The sequence below is a fragment of the Crinia signifera genome, chromosome 7, assembly GCF_055691185.1.
Source record: "Crinia signifera chromosome 7, ASM5569118v1, whole genome shotgun sequence".
Lineage (NCBI taxonomy): Eukaryota > Metazoa > Chordata > Amphibia > Anura > Myobatrachidae > Crinia > Crinia signifera.
In genome coordinates, this window is record NC_139223.1 from 141,668,282 (window position 1) to 141,681,861 (window position 13,580).

The 13,580-nt window shown below is 47.2% G+C and overlaps 1 pseudogene; it reads left to right on the forward strand.

The window, feature by feature from the left end:
• Positions 1-12,679: 12,679 nt before the first annotated feature.
• LOC146025397 (5S ribosomal RNA) lies at positions 12,680-12,798 on the forward strand (annotated as a pseudogene).
• Positions 12,799-13,580: the final 782 nt, after the last annotated feature.

The window sequence follows — 13,580 nt, forward strand, 5'->3', positions numbered from 1 at the left end:
AAGCACTAAAGCCCCATACACACTAGGCGATATTGTGAATAATATCGCTCAGAAAGGGCTTTCTAACAACATTGTTCACAATATCGTCTAGTGTGTACACTCAATAGGGTAGATGAATGAAGCAGTGATAAGGGAAGAGAAGTGATATAGTGCCTGGTACTTTATCACCGTCTAATCAACTCCTTTTTAAACTGAGCCTGTAACTTAGCAGTCAGGAGCTGATTGGCCAGTGATAAAGTACCAGGCACTTTATAACTTCTCCTCCCTTATCACTGCTTCATACATCTACCCCAATATTCTTAATGATGCATGCTCCAACGTATCGTTAATAACCCCCTCCTTTATGTTCAGGCAAGGGCAGTCCTTGATAACAATGGCCATGCTGCAGCATGGCCGTTGCTCCCCCTGACCCTCCCCCGCTGTCACTCCCTTCCTCATCAGCATCGGCAAGACAGTATGCAATGCTGGCACCCTGCTGCTGCCAATGTTGGCATCGGCGAAGACTAATTTAGTGTGTATGGGGCTTAACATAAAGGAGTGGAATCTACGGACAACTAATACAAAATAATATTGTTTTGTTTTCATTTCTCTAACCCTTTGTTTCATAATTATAGGCACACAAATAGTACAGGTTTTACGGCTCTCCATGCTTCAGGGTTTGGGGTGAAAATATGTTTAAAAAAGGGGCAGACTATATGGTCCAAATGGTTCATATCAGTTGACAAATTCTGTTTCCATGGTAATTTAACTGATTTAAGCAGAAAAATATTATATAGAGTGAGTATTGGCAACTTATTTGTGGTAAAAGGAACACATGAAAAGGTGTTACTGTATCTGCTTCATACCTTAAGGTGCTTACATACGGAAGGATTTGAAGGACAGTGTGGGCGTTCCCGATCGATCGGAATGACCAAACATTCAATTTGTTCCATGCATCGTTAATGATGCGTGTACTCGCTGATCGTTAACGATGGTCTATGATCTTCCATGCATGCAGGAAGATCATAGACCAATCTTTTGTGAAGTGTATAAAATCATGCGGTATGTACGCACGATGAACGATTTGATACACTCGTGAAGGATGTCTGATCGCTCCCGGTATCATTCCGTGTGTATGCACCTTTACCAGTGAAAATCCCCAGTCAAACTCTCACATCTTGTTTTAGCCTTGTTTGGTGAGGAATGCCTAGATACAATAGGTCCATTTTGGCAAACATAGTAGAGTCAGGCTGACTGGGGGTACATTTTTTTGAGCAACTTCTATTATGTTGTAAAACTGAGTAACAACACTTAAGACCCAAATTGATGGGGTTGGATATTTGAAGTGATTCTTTATAGCTAGTCATTTGGAGTCTCTTCCAATGAAACACGTCAGCATTGGAATGTGGACTGTATCCTTCCCTGAGCGGGACAGGGGACATGTATACATCCCTTCTCAGCCCATTATGGAGATAGTGTATGCTCCCTTAAGTCAAGAAACTTCAGGACTACTATCACGTGTAACCTCAATGTAATTGTAGACTTTGACTGAGGGCCTTTATTCAGAACTGCTCGCTAGGCATCGCATATTCACTGCCTATAGAGCAGGTAAACTCCACCCCACCATCATACTTACTTTTCAGATGCTTGCTACTAACCAAATTGGCTGCAGGTGCTGACGTCATGTGACGTCCGATGCCCACCCGAGGATGCATGGGTCCGTCCATCATTTTTGTGGGCACGCTCATAAAACGCCAGAAGATCCCCTGCATCTACCCCATGCCCGTCGCCTTCCCGCCCACCAAACGCCTCACTGCAAACCATATTCCCCCTCATCTCCTCCCTGTTATCCATACCCAACTACATTTCCTCCCTGCTATCCATCTCCCTCCACCTATGCTCCCTGCTATTTTTCTCCCCCATCATTTCTTCCCTGCTATCCCTCATTTGATCCATGCTATCCATCTCCCCCATCTGTCCTCCCTGCTATCCCTCATTTGATCCATGCTATCCATCTCCCCCATCTGTCCTCCCTGCTATCCACCTCCACACACCCTTCCTCCCTGCTATCTGTGAAGATGGGCATTGGAGCATGTCTGCTCTCAGCATCAGAAGAGCAGCAGTAGGGTTTGAGGGAACTGTGTCCGCAGCAGACACAGCTCCAACCAGCGATGTGATCATCTGCCTAAACCCAGCACTGACTGTAGTGCAGTGATGGGTATCAGGGGGCCAGGACCATCGATTGGTTCCCTGCACCTTGCTGTAAGTGATGCGGTGGACAGCGCAGCATTTTGAATTTGGCACAATTCTGGCAGCCAATAAGAAATGCCAGCACCAGCATTTTGAAGTGGCACCATTCGTGAGTGGCAATAGAAAGTTTCCACAATGAGCCAATCAGAGCTTGTCGGGCCATGCCTGGCCCTGCCCCGTATCTGACATCAGGCATCACCGGGATCTGGAAAAGGAGAGTGCAATGATGGAGAGGGAGCTCCAGGGGATTAGAGAGCTCCCAAAGATTCGAAGACGGTGATAGGTGAGAATTCGGGTTCTAAGGGCCAGAAATGCAGGGTATGAGCTTTGCTTAAGCCCGAAGCTCTGGTTTGGAGACATGTCACAGGACAGTGGGTGCATCGTTCTGTGTCCAGAAAGGACAGTATTCACATCATCTGCTTCCTCCTAGGTCATTGCGTCTGGGTCCAGTTGGGTTACCTGGACCGCTGGTTTGTCGCGACCTGAAGGTGACAGAGTGGAGCACCAGGTAAGAGGTCAAGCTACACTTGCATGGTAGCAGGCACCACACCGCACCGACCCTTTCACATATCCAAACCTTTCCCTTATTTCTTCCCAGTTTCCCATCTTTCCCATCATGCTCTCTGTGTAATCCATATGCAAGCACCTATCCTTCCTGCAATCAATCTCCCCCTTCCTCTCCCTGCTATCCATGCCCCCTCTCCTCTCCTCCCTGCTACCCATCTCCCCCTCTTTTCTAACATGTAACCTTATTCCCCTTATGCGCTCCCTACTATTCCACCATCTTACCCTCACACCGCCACCACATCCTCCCCTTTTAATTATCACATTCATACAGTTGTGCTCAGAAGCACCTTCTCTGCCCAACAGGTGCGTTGTCTAGTCCCCTACCATGTCATGCATCAGTAGGAGAATTGGAGTTCCATGATGTGGCTATTCATAATCTCTGGGACTATGCAGCATAGAGATGACAGTGCCACACGGAATGTGCCCAGCCTATCACTGACTGTGAGCAGCCACATCATGGAAATTCATCTATTCTACTGTAGGCAGCTGGGAGAGAACTGGACAACACACCTGCCATAAAGAACATAAGTAGCACCTACTCTTGGCCTAGACCACAATGTGTTTGGATTCTCATAATACCCTTTATTTAATGTTTAGAATGCATGTATTCTCAAACCTGCCTGTGATCCTGGGATTGGAATCCCTTCTCCTAGATCAGCATGTAACCCACATGCTCTTCTTGAAACAAGTAGCAGAAGAAGAATGGAATGAAAGTAATAGATACAATCAGGAAAAAACCCGTTTGTGTGCTGTCCCTCAAACAGCAGTGCCCAAGGACATGTTTACCTATAGGGCAAGCATACTGCTACATATTGATACCATCTAACCTCTGTGACTTTAGTGTATTGTTTGGTGGTAGTGCCTGACCACCTTTCAAGGTGGAATCTAGTGCATTTGACCTCTACTATACAACAGTGTAAACCCAGTCTGACCCTCTATATCTCTACTGACCTGGACCACATCCTACACCTGCTGATCAGTAACAAATCACTGCTGTCAACCAGGAATCTACAGATGGTTGGTCACAAAGTCAGTGGACTATGGGCCCAATTCATGTTCGTACGGATATGCATTTACAATTGCAATTTACAATTTTAGGCTTCAGAATTGCTAATCACAAGTGAAGTAGCTGCACAGGAAAGAAGAGAGAGGCCCATCAAAGCAATTGCAAACTCATTTGCAATTTGCTTACGCATATGCAGCCTACATGCAACAACTAGGGGAGCTGCAGACTGGACAAGGCAGTAGCATCGTGGGATAGAATGGTTTTATTTATACATGATCACAGCTGTTGGTATTTAAATGTGTCAAAAACAGCCATGACACCCTTGCAGTATTGTTGCCGCTTCCTGTTAACCCTCACACACAGAGCCTTATTCAGATCTGAGCTCAGTACAATTTTTTTGGAAAATGGGCAAAACCATGTGCGCTACAGGTGGAGCAAATGTAACATGTGCAAAGAGAGTTAAATTTGGGTGGGGTGTGCTGAAACTGAAATCTAAATTGCAATGTAACAATAATGCAGCCAGTATTTACCCTGCACAGAAACAAAATAACTAAAGCAAATCTAACTCTCTCTATACATGTTACATCTGCTCCACCTGCAGTGCACACGGTTTTGCCCATTTTCTGAACAAATTTGTACTGCGATCAGATCTGAATAAGGCCCACAATCTCTTCCTGTCAATCATTCATAGCACATCTATCGCGCAACCTTTTTACAAATGTCAACAACTTCACACTGCAACTCACATTCTTTATACTCACTCACTGCTGAGAATCACTGTGCCTATATTATAGTAATGGTGGCATGCACCAGTGTGCACCAGAACAGATGGTGGCTGGTCTGGAACAGAGCTGGTGGGTGGTGGGCTCCACTGTGGCTGGACCACCAGCTCTGTTCCGGACCAGTCACTTTTCCCAAGAGGCTCAATCATCCACTGTCTTTGTACATTACACATCTCTGCGAGGACCTCTTGCTAAAACCAGACCGCAGCTTTATATACTTTTATCCATTTGATTTCAATACCACCACTTGCCATAGTGCTCACTGTATGAAAGCGGGTCTGACTGTGCAATCTAACTTTAACCAATATCAATTGCAGTGGTGATCTATTAGTTTATTCATTCAGACCACAATAAGGAGCCATATATTTTATATTTGCTTTATTGAAGAATTGTTAGTATTTATAATTTATTTCATATGAATGAGGAATAATTATGCTGTTTTAGATGTTAAGAATTTACTTTTTTACTGTGATGATACTCACTTAGTACGATAGTACGTTATATTAATACTCAGTGAATCCAAGCGCTGTTCTACCCCTTTCTTTTCCTCTTATCTTTTTCCAGAGGAGCTCTACACACCTCTGCGTGGGTTTCCTCCGGGTACTCCGGTTTCCTCCCACAATCCAAAAATATACTGGTAGGCTAATTGGCTCCCAACAAATTAACCCTAGAATGTCTGTGTGTGCATGTGCATGGGGTAGGGAATATAGATTGTAATCTCCACTGGGGCAGGGACTGATGTGAATGTTCAAATATTCTCTGTAAAGCGCTGCAGAATATGTGTGCGCTATATAAGAAACTGTTAATAAATAATAAATAAATAAACCTCTCAGAACAGCAGCTATTAGACAGCACCTTTTGATCCTGTAATTGGTATTGTTTGTGCATGGACTATGAATGTGTATCACAAATGAAGGGTACCAAATGGATTATATTTTATTTAAATCCAATTGAAAATAAACTGTATTCCATGCACTTATAAATTATGTACTTAAGTTTTAATAGCATGTTCCATGCCTTTTTTGTTAACCTTTAAAATCTGTGAGGTCTTCTTGCCTCCCCCTGTATCAATGTATAATATTTATTTAGATATTTTAGATATTTTAGATTTGAGGTCCATACATGGACAACAATGATGGGGAAAATCGGTGTGCTGAAAATCGCACGGTGCACCCGAACCCCCATTGTCTGCACTGCATACTATTGTGCTCACATTCTGGTAGCCTGGTCCTGCTGCTACACAAGAGGGAGAGCTAGTGATGTCAATCTGCACCCCCTATCATTAATCTGGCTATGGATGACAATCATAGTGAGGTTTCATTTTCAAAGTGATTGACAGGCCATCTGTAGCCAACAGTGTAGGTGCAGCAACTGAAATGCAGATGTGTTGCATCTAATTTTAGACTCCAACTGTGATCCTGTATGCAGTAGAAAGAGCTCCAGTGTCTTGCTACTTGCAGCCATGCTGTCTGACAATAGGGCTACTCAGAACTCCAATAATGGAATGATCTGTGTCGAAAGTTGCTGCTTTGTATGCATTCGCTGAGATTTGTGTGGCCGCGGTTAGCATTATGAAATATTTTCAGGTTGTGGCAGCATTTGCAAATTTTTGCACATTAGCTGGGTACACATTTGCAGTTGCGATTGCATTAGCGTACACAAAGGGATAAGTTCATCACAGTCGCCCAGAGGCAAGATGGAATTTGGTAAAAAAGGTGTAACAATGGCAGGTGTCCCTTTATACCTTGGCGCCCAGAGGCAGGTGACTCCATTGCCTCCTGGAGTTACAACCCTGAGAGTACATCTCTGCATCAGGCCCTTCAATCAAAAATGTTAAAAGAGAAGAAAATGTCATTGCTTAGAGTAAATGATCCTAGTAAAAGGAAAGATCCCTATTTTGGACATAGTAGATCACAACTGATTCACCTGAAATTTGATTGTCTCTGCCTGATTGAGAGGTAGAGGTGTTCGCGGGGGCCAGCATTTCCAGAAACTGGGGTGTGTCACCCCCATTTGTCTGAAGCGGCCAGGCCAGGGACTAGCCTTGCAAGCCACCCTGCTGTTAGACTTAGTAAGGCTGCAGTTGCAGAGGGGCAACAATACCACAATGTTAATCTTAAACTGTGTTTGTGTATTCATCTGTGTCCTTCTGTGTTTGTGTGATTTTCATTAAGTGGAGGTGTGGCACCCCGCAGCGGGTCCCACTGCAGCCAGAGCCCCTTAACTGTATCACGGCAGCAAGGGGGTTAAATATCTCCCCCCAAGCGCCGGAGCTGAAGGGGGCGGGACCTACCCGGGGTGATGGATTGGCAGGAAGAGCGGCCTGGCGCGAAGGATGCCAGGAAGTGCGTCCGCAGGGAGCCGGCATGAAGGACAGAGGCAGCGTGGAGCCTGGGAAGACCCGGAGCAGCGGGAGAGGACTGCATGGGAGGCCATTGGGGATGAGCAGCAGGGGCTATATCAAGCGGCAGCTGAGCCGCACTTAGGAGAGAACTTGGCGGCGCAGCAGGGAGACCGCGCTGAGAGCAGAACAGGACACCCACCGCAAAGCGACGCCTGCCCAGTACCCGGCGGTGATTGACGGGAGGTGCCGCTGGATCCACTGCACAACCCAGCAGTACGCCCACGCTTGTGTACCCAGCAGAAGAGGAGGAGGCGACCTGAGCAGAGACCCCCCTCACCTGATAACCAGCCATCCAGACATCGGGGGACCAAGTAGTGACGGGCAGGAGCCCGCAACTGTTTCCAGGAAACAGGTATCATATTGAGACACCACAGGGTGCCCCCTGCGACTTGGGCCTGCACTCCATTTCCCCACATACTGGCGTTAGAAGGGACACTGGGGATAGTGTCAGGGAGACTTCCAGGAGCCCACACTTATCCAGCAGGGCCCACGTGTGCACTGACTTATTGGTCATTTACTCCAGGACAGACCAATAGTGATCGCCCCCTACCTGCCTAGAAAGAGGGGACCCTCAAGGCAACTCTCCCCACCCAGTAATGGCCAGGCTACTGATCCATAGGAAGGCCGGACATCACGGGGCCCAGGCTATTGATCCGTAGGAAGGCCTGACATCACAGGGTCCAGGCTATTGATCCGTAGGAAGGCCGGGTTACCCCTTAGGTATGCCATACTGGGAAATTGTACATTCATTTCAAAGTACAGGCCGAACCTTAGACTTGTGGCTAGAGAATTAGTTGAGTACCGGTACCGTTGGTTCACGTAGTGTAGGTATAATATGCCTGTTTAGCAGGGATGAGTAAACTATAAAGTGATTTACGAGAATAAATTAATTAGTCACCTGGAGACGTCCAAAGTAAGCGTGATGTTGTTTGGCTGTGTAAGCTTCTGTCCAATGTGTGTTAAAAGTCTGTTTCATGCCAAAGTATGCTAGTTAGAACATAACTGTCATGTAAGTGCTAATATGCAACTAGCAGCATCAACAGGAGAAGTGTCACCGGGCAGTGGACAGCGATCCACCGCGATGCCAACTACACCGATCACTCCCCCATATTATTTTGGGGCATCATGGTTACCCAGCTATAGTGGAGACACAAACAAGTCTGCAGGAACCACATTCGTGGAATTCAAGAACATAATGGAGTCGACGTTCCTGTTATACACCCTACATGAACAACAGAAAATCCAAATCTTGATAGGGCAACTGACCGGGTCTGCCCTCCGCGAAGTCATATCATGGCCACACGAACACAAAAAAGAAGTAGAGCAGGTATTGAAGAGACTGTTGACAATATTCAAGACAAAAAGCCTCCCGGAATTGAAACTATAGCTCTACAAGAGAAAACAACAAGTTGGAGAAACGCTAAGAGACTACGCCCTCAGCTTGCAGGAGATGCAGAGAGCAATCCAAGTCATCGACCCAGAGGAAATGAAAAATGCCGACGAAACGCTGATGGTACAACTGACAGAAGGAGCCCTAAAGGAAAGCATACGCACGCAACTGAGATTGCTCCGTAGACAAATACCGGGGGCGACATTCGTAGATTTTAAAGAGGCCGCCATCGGGGTGGTCGGCAGACACACGAAACAGGAGGATGAATACCCCGAGCTGTTCTGTGAGCAACCGCATTCCCGAAGAACCACCTCTACCAGCCCTGAAAGAGAAAAGAGGAACGAGGACACGATAATACAGGCTGCACAGAATCTACCAGAAGATCAATTCCAGATCTTGCAGAGACAAATCGAGAACCTCACGGTCGGCATGGCGGTGATGAAAAGGGAGATGCGTCAACGATCCAGACCACCAGCGTACGATGACAGGAAATCCGGATGGAGGGCAGAACGACTCAGAGAGACGGGAAACCGCTGGGAACCCCCAGGAGAGAGAGCGAGCGGCGGAGCACAGACCAATTTGATGGGCAAGGACGTCCCATATGTAGGCGGTGTCAGGAACCGGGACACGTGGAGTAGAACTGCTACCGTCCGGAACCTTTAAACTTCAACACCCCGAGGCCAGGGCCCGCACCTCGTGGGGGGGGGGGGGGGCGGGAGTAGATCCAGACCCGGAGAAATGGCGGCCCAAATACGTAGGACAATGTCTGAAGATTAAAGTGCTGATCAACGGGATAGAGACGCTGGCTCTGATAGATACCGGGTCGCAAGTATCCACGATACAATTGACCACTCTTCAAAAACACTGGGGGAGAGAAACATTAATCGCACTGCCCCCCACGCAGTTGCAACTGGTCGCTAGCAACGGTCGGGAGATCGCCTGCGCCGGATACTGGGAGGCCGACCTGAAAATCGGACAAACGCACTTACCCAAACAAGGGTATTTGGTGACCACTGGTGCAGAAGGAGAGGTGTCCCACTTCATCCTGGGCATGAACATCCTAAGAAATTGCCCGGAAGAACAAATTTTGGCACTGAAGCAAGAACTGTTAAGCCAAAAACAGACTGAGGAACGAACTCTGCAATGCACCATCTGTGCCCAGAGGAGCCAAGCAGGGAAGAAAGTGCTGGCTACACAGATACAAGGAACCGTCAAGTGGTTTAATGCCCGGAGTAGATATGGCTTCATCAACAGGAATGACACAAAAGATTATATTTTTTTCCATCAGACGGGCATAAAGGGAACCAACCCCCGGAAATTCCGGCGCAGCATTGCAGATGGCGAGATGGTGGAATTTAATGTGGTGGAAGGAGAGAAGGGTGCTGAGGCAGCAAACTGGCCCTGGTAGTGTACCGGGTAAGGGAAGCCGGTTTGATTCCAACCGACGTCTGTTCCGCAGGCGTTTTCACCGTCCTAAAGGAGATAATGCTACGGAATTTGGCAAAAGGGACAGAACAGCGAACCAGGAACATTTACGTTTCACATTGTCGCGTGAGGACACGGCCATGAAAAGTAGGGGTGGATGTGGCACCCCGCAGTGGGTCCCACTGCAGCCAGAGCCCCTTAACTGTATTACGGCAGCAAGGGGCTTAAATATCTCCCCCCAAGTGCCAGAGCTGAAGGGGGCGGGACCTACCAGGGGTGATGGATGGGCAGGAAGAGCCGGCATCGATTGGCGGAGAGGCCTGGCGTGAAGGACGCCAGGAAGTGCGTCCGCATGGAGCCGGCAGGAAGGACAGAGGCAGCAGCGTGGAGCCTGGGAAGACCCGAAGCAGCTGGAGAGGACTGCGTGGGAGGCCATCGGGGATGAGCAGCAGGGGCTGTATTGAGCCGCACTTAGTAGAGGAGAGAATTTGGCGTAGCAGCAGGGAGACCACGCTGAGAGCAGAACAGGACATCCGCCGCAACGCGACGCCTGCCCAGTAGCCGGCGGTGATTGACGGGAGGTGCCGCTGGATCCACAGCACAACCCAGCAGTACGCCCACGCTTGTGTACCCAGCAGAAGAGGAGGAGGGCGACCTGAGCAGAGACCCCCCTCACCTGATAACCAGCCGTCCAGACATCGGGGGACCAAATAGTGACAGGCAGGAGCCCACAACTGTTTCCAGGCAACAGGTATTATATTGAGACACCACAGGGCGCCCCCTGCGACTTGGGCCTGCACTCCATTTCCCCACATACTGGCATTAGAAGGTACACTGGGGATAGTGTCAGGGAGACTTCCAGGAGCCCACACTTATCCAGCAGGGCCCACGTGTGCACTGACTTATTGGTCATTTACTCCAGGACAGACCAATAGTGATCGCCCCCTACCTGCCTAGAAAGAGGGGACCCTCAAGGCAACTCTCCCCACCCAGTAATGGCCAGGCTACTGATCCGTAGGAAGGCCGGACATCACTGGGCCCAGGCTATTGATCCGTAGGAAGGCCTGACATCACAGGGTCCAGGCTATTGATCCGTAGGAAGGCCTGACATCACGGGGTCCAGGCTAGTGATCCGTAGGAAGGCCGGGTTACCCCTTAGGTATGCCATACTGGGAAATTGTACATTCATTTCAAAGTACAGGCCGAACTTTAGACTTGTGGCTAGAGCATTAGTTGAGTACCGGTACCGTTGGTTCACCTAGTGTAGGTATAATATGCCTGTTTAGCAGGGATGAGTAAACTATAAAGTGATTTACGAGAATAAATTAATTAGTCACTTGGAGACGTCCAGAGTAAGCGTGATGTTGTTTGGCTGTGTAAGCTTCTGTCCAATATGTGTTAAAAGTCTGTTTCATGCCAAAGTATGCTAGTTAGAACATAACTGTCATGTAAGTGCTAATATGCTGAAGTGTTACTATTGACGGCAGTGATTTGTACAGCTGGCCTCGTGGGAGCAGCACATGGTTGGTCAAGAGGGTGATTTCTGCTTTTGCTAAATTGTAGGCAATAAATTTATATCTGTTCCTTAACCCCCTGGCTGTTGCCTCCTCAATACACTGGATAAAGAGCGAACCTACCGTGCACATCACAGAGGGGGAATCTTATTGCTGTTTTGGTGTTGCCATTGTATGGGAGCGGGTGCCCGGATCCTGCACGTGTTTTGGTAGTGTATGAGGAAAGGGGGGGGGGGGTGTTGGTAGGGAATGATGGGGGATTCTGGGAGCTGCTGGGGTGTTGGTAGTGAATGAGGATGGGGATGTCAGGGCTGGGTGTTGGTGGTGAATGACCGAGGATGATTTGGTACTGCTTGTACAATATAAAAGGATAGCTGCTGCTGTGGTGTTAGTAGTAAATGACTTGGCACTGCAAGAAGAAGCCCTATAGGCGAAACACGTGTCCACAGCCCCGATGTCCAGCCTCTCACCTCTCTGACCGTCCACCTGATACCGGCTGCAATTCCCAGCGTCCACACGCCGCCGCCGATACACTCCTCAGGGAGCTCCGGCTCTGACAGCGAGGTCAGGTATTCAGACTTTCACGCGCCCAGCTCCGGTGCAGAGTATCCGACCGGTCTCTGCTTACAGCTTCGCCGTCAGCCAGCGCGACAACCCACGATCCCCCTATCCCCGTCAAAACCGCTAACATAGGCAGCGGCATCAGGTTAGACAAGCGCACCGCTACTGCAGTAAGCAGTCGGTCAGCGCTCTCTGTACTGACAGCTATACCTGTCCAAATTGTGCTTTACAAATTATTCATGAGCTTTCTTTGAGCAAACTGGGTTTGTACTATCTATAACCATCATCAGACTGCGGTCAGCAATCCTCATATTGTGCACAGATTGTCTGTCATCACAGCGTGTATATCGTTACAAAAAAACATCTTGCAACTGTTATAGATGAGTGATCAGATACAGTTACCTTGTTACTTTGTATCCCATGGAGATCTAATGTATCCAGTGAAATACAGGAATTGAATAATGTCTGTTTGATGCTATTATCTCTCCTTAGCTGCTTAAATATTTGGTGACAACTTAAACTGCCAATTATTAATTGTGCTACCATCCCTGATGCTGACTGTCTCCTTCAGTTTTATGTAACACACAATACTGCTCTTTTCCGGTTTTTTCTACTCCCCAGCAGTTATAGCACTCAGTAACCAACCCACCTCTTTTTTCATTAATATTTAGCACTATTACCAAAAAATATATATATAATTATTGTTTTTTCAGTGACAGTGTGACTCAGGTGCTGCGCCTGCTGAGCCACTTCCCTTTGCAGCCCAACAGGTTATTTGTGATCAGATACCAAACCCTAATATATTGCCACCATACCCCACTGGTCTGCCCAAAACCTCCCCGAACTTGGAAGCCAAGCAGTGGAGGGCCAGGACAGTACCCAGGTGGGAGACCCCTGGGGAAGCCCAGGTGTGGCAATATTAAAATTAGTGGTATAAGCCGCCGTATTAAACAAATACCTGTAACATGACTGCCAGAGAGAGTGTCTATTAAAGAATTTATGAACCCATATAGAGGCTGTGACATCTTTTTTCCTTTTCCCCATACTACCAATACTAGGTGTATTACCAGATGCTATCAAGCACAAGATTGTTCATACCTAGGGGAATCGAATCATTTCACTGCCTATAATCATTGGTAATCATACCTCTGATAAACTCAGTGCTTGAATGACAGATTAAGTGTGTGACTACATTACCAATTTCCCTGGAACTAAACCAGTCCAAGGATCACACTACATTTTAATATATAAATATCAAATTATTTTTGTGCCATTTATTTTAAATAAAGTCTAAAATAAAAGCTATGTTTTAATATTATCATATTACATCTTTAAACAAACGAGTGCGCCCAAAAAGCGTTTTTTCTTTCTTTTGTCGGACTCTTCTTCTGACAAAAAAACCCCCAGTGTTCACCATTGATTCTAAACGCCGGGCGCACCACCAACCAAGCAACTACCAGAATTTGTCAAGTATAGTAGTTCATTAAGTTGGTACAAAAATCATTACACAGATTACAAGTCTGTGCGGATCTTTAACCCTTTTCTTACCCCTTTCCAGTGGGCCGGGAGGGTAGGCAACCCTGCATTAATATGTATATTATATATATATAATATACATATTATATATATAACATTATAGTGTGCTTACTGATGTGTTAAGGAATGTGTCGTTACCTGGAACCTTCTGGGGCTAGCTGGCCTT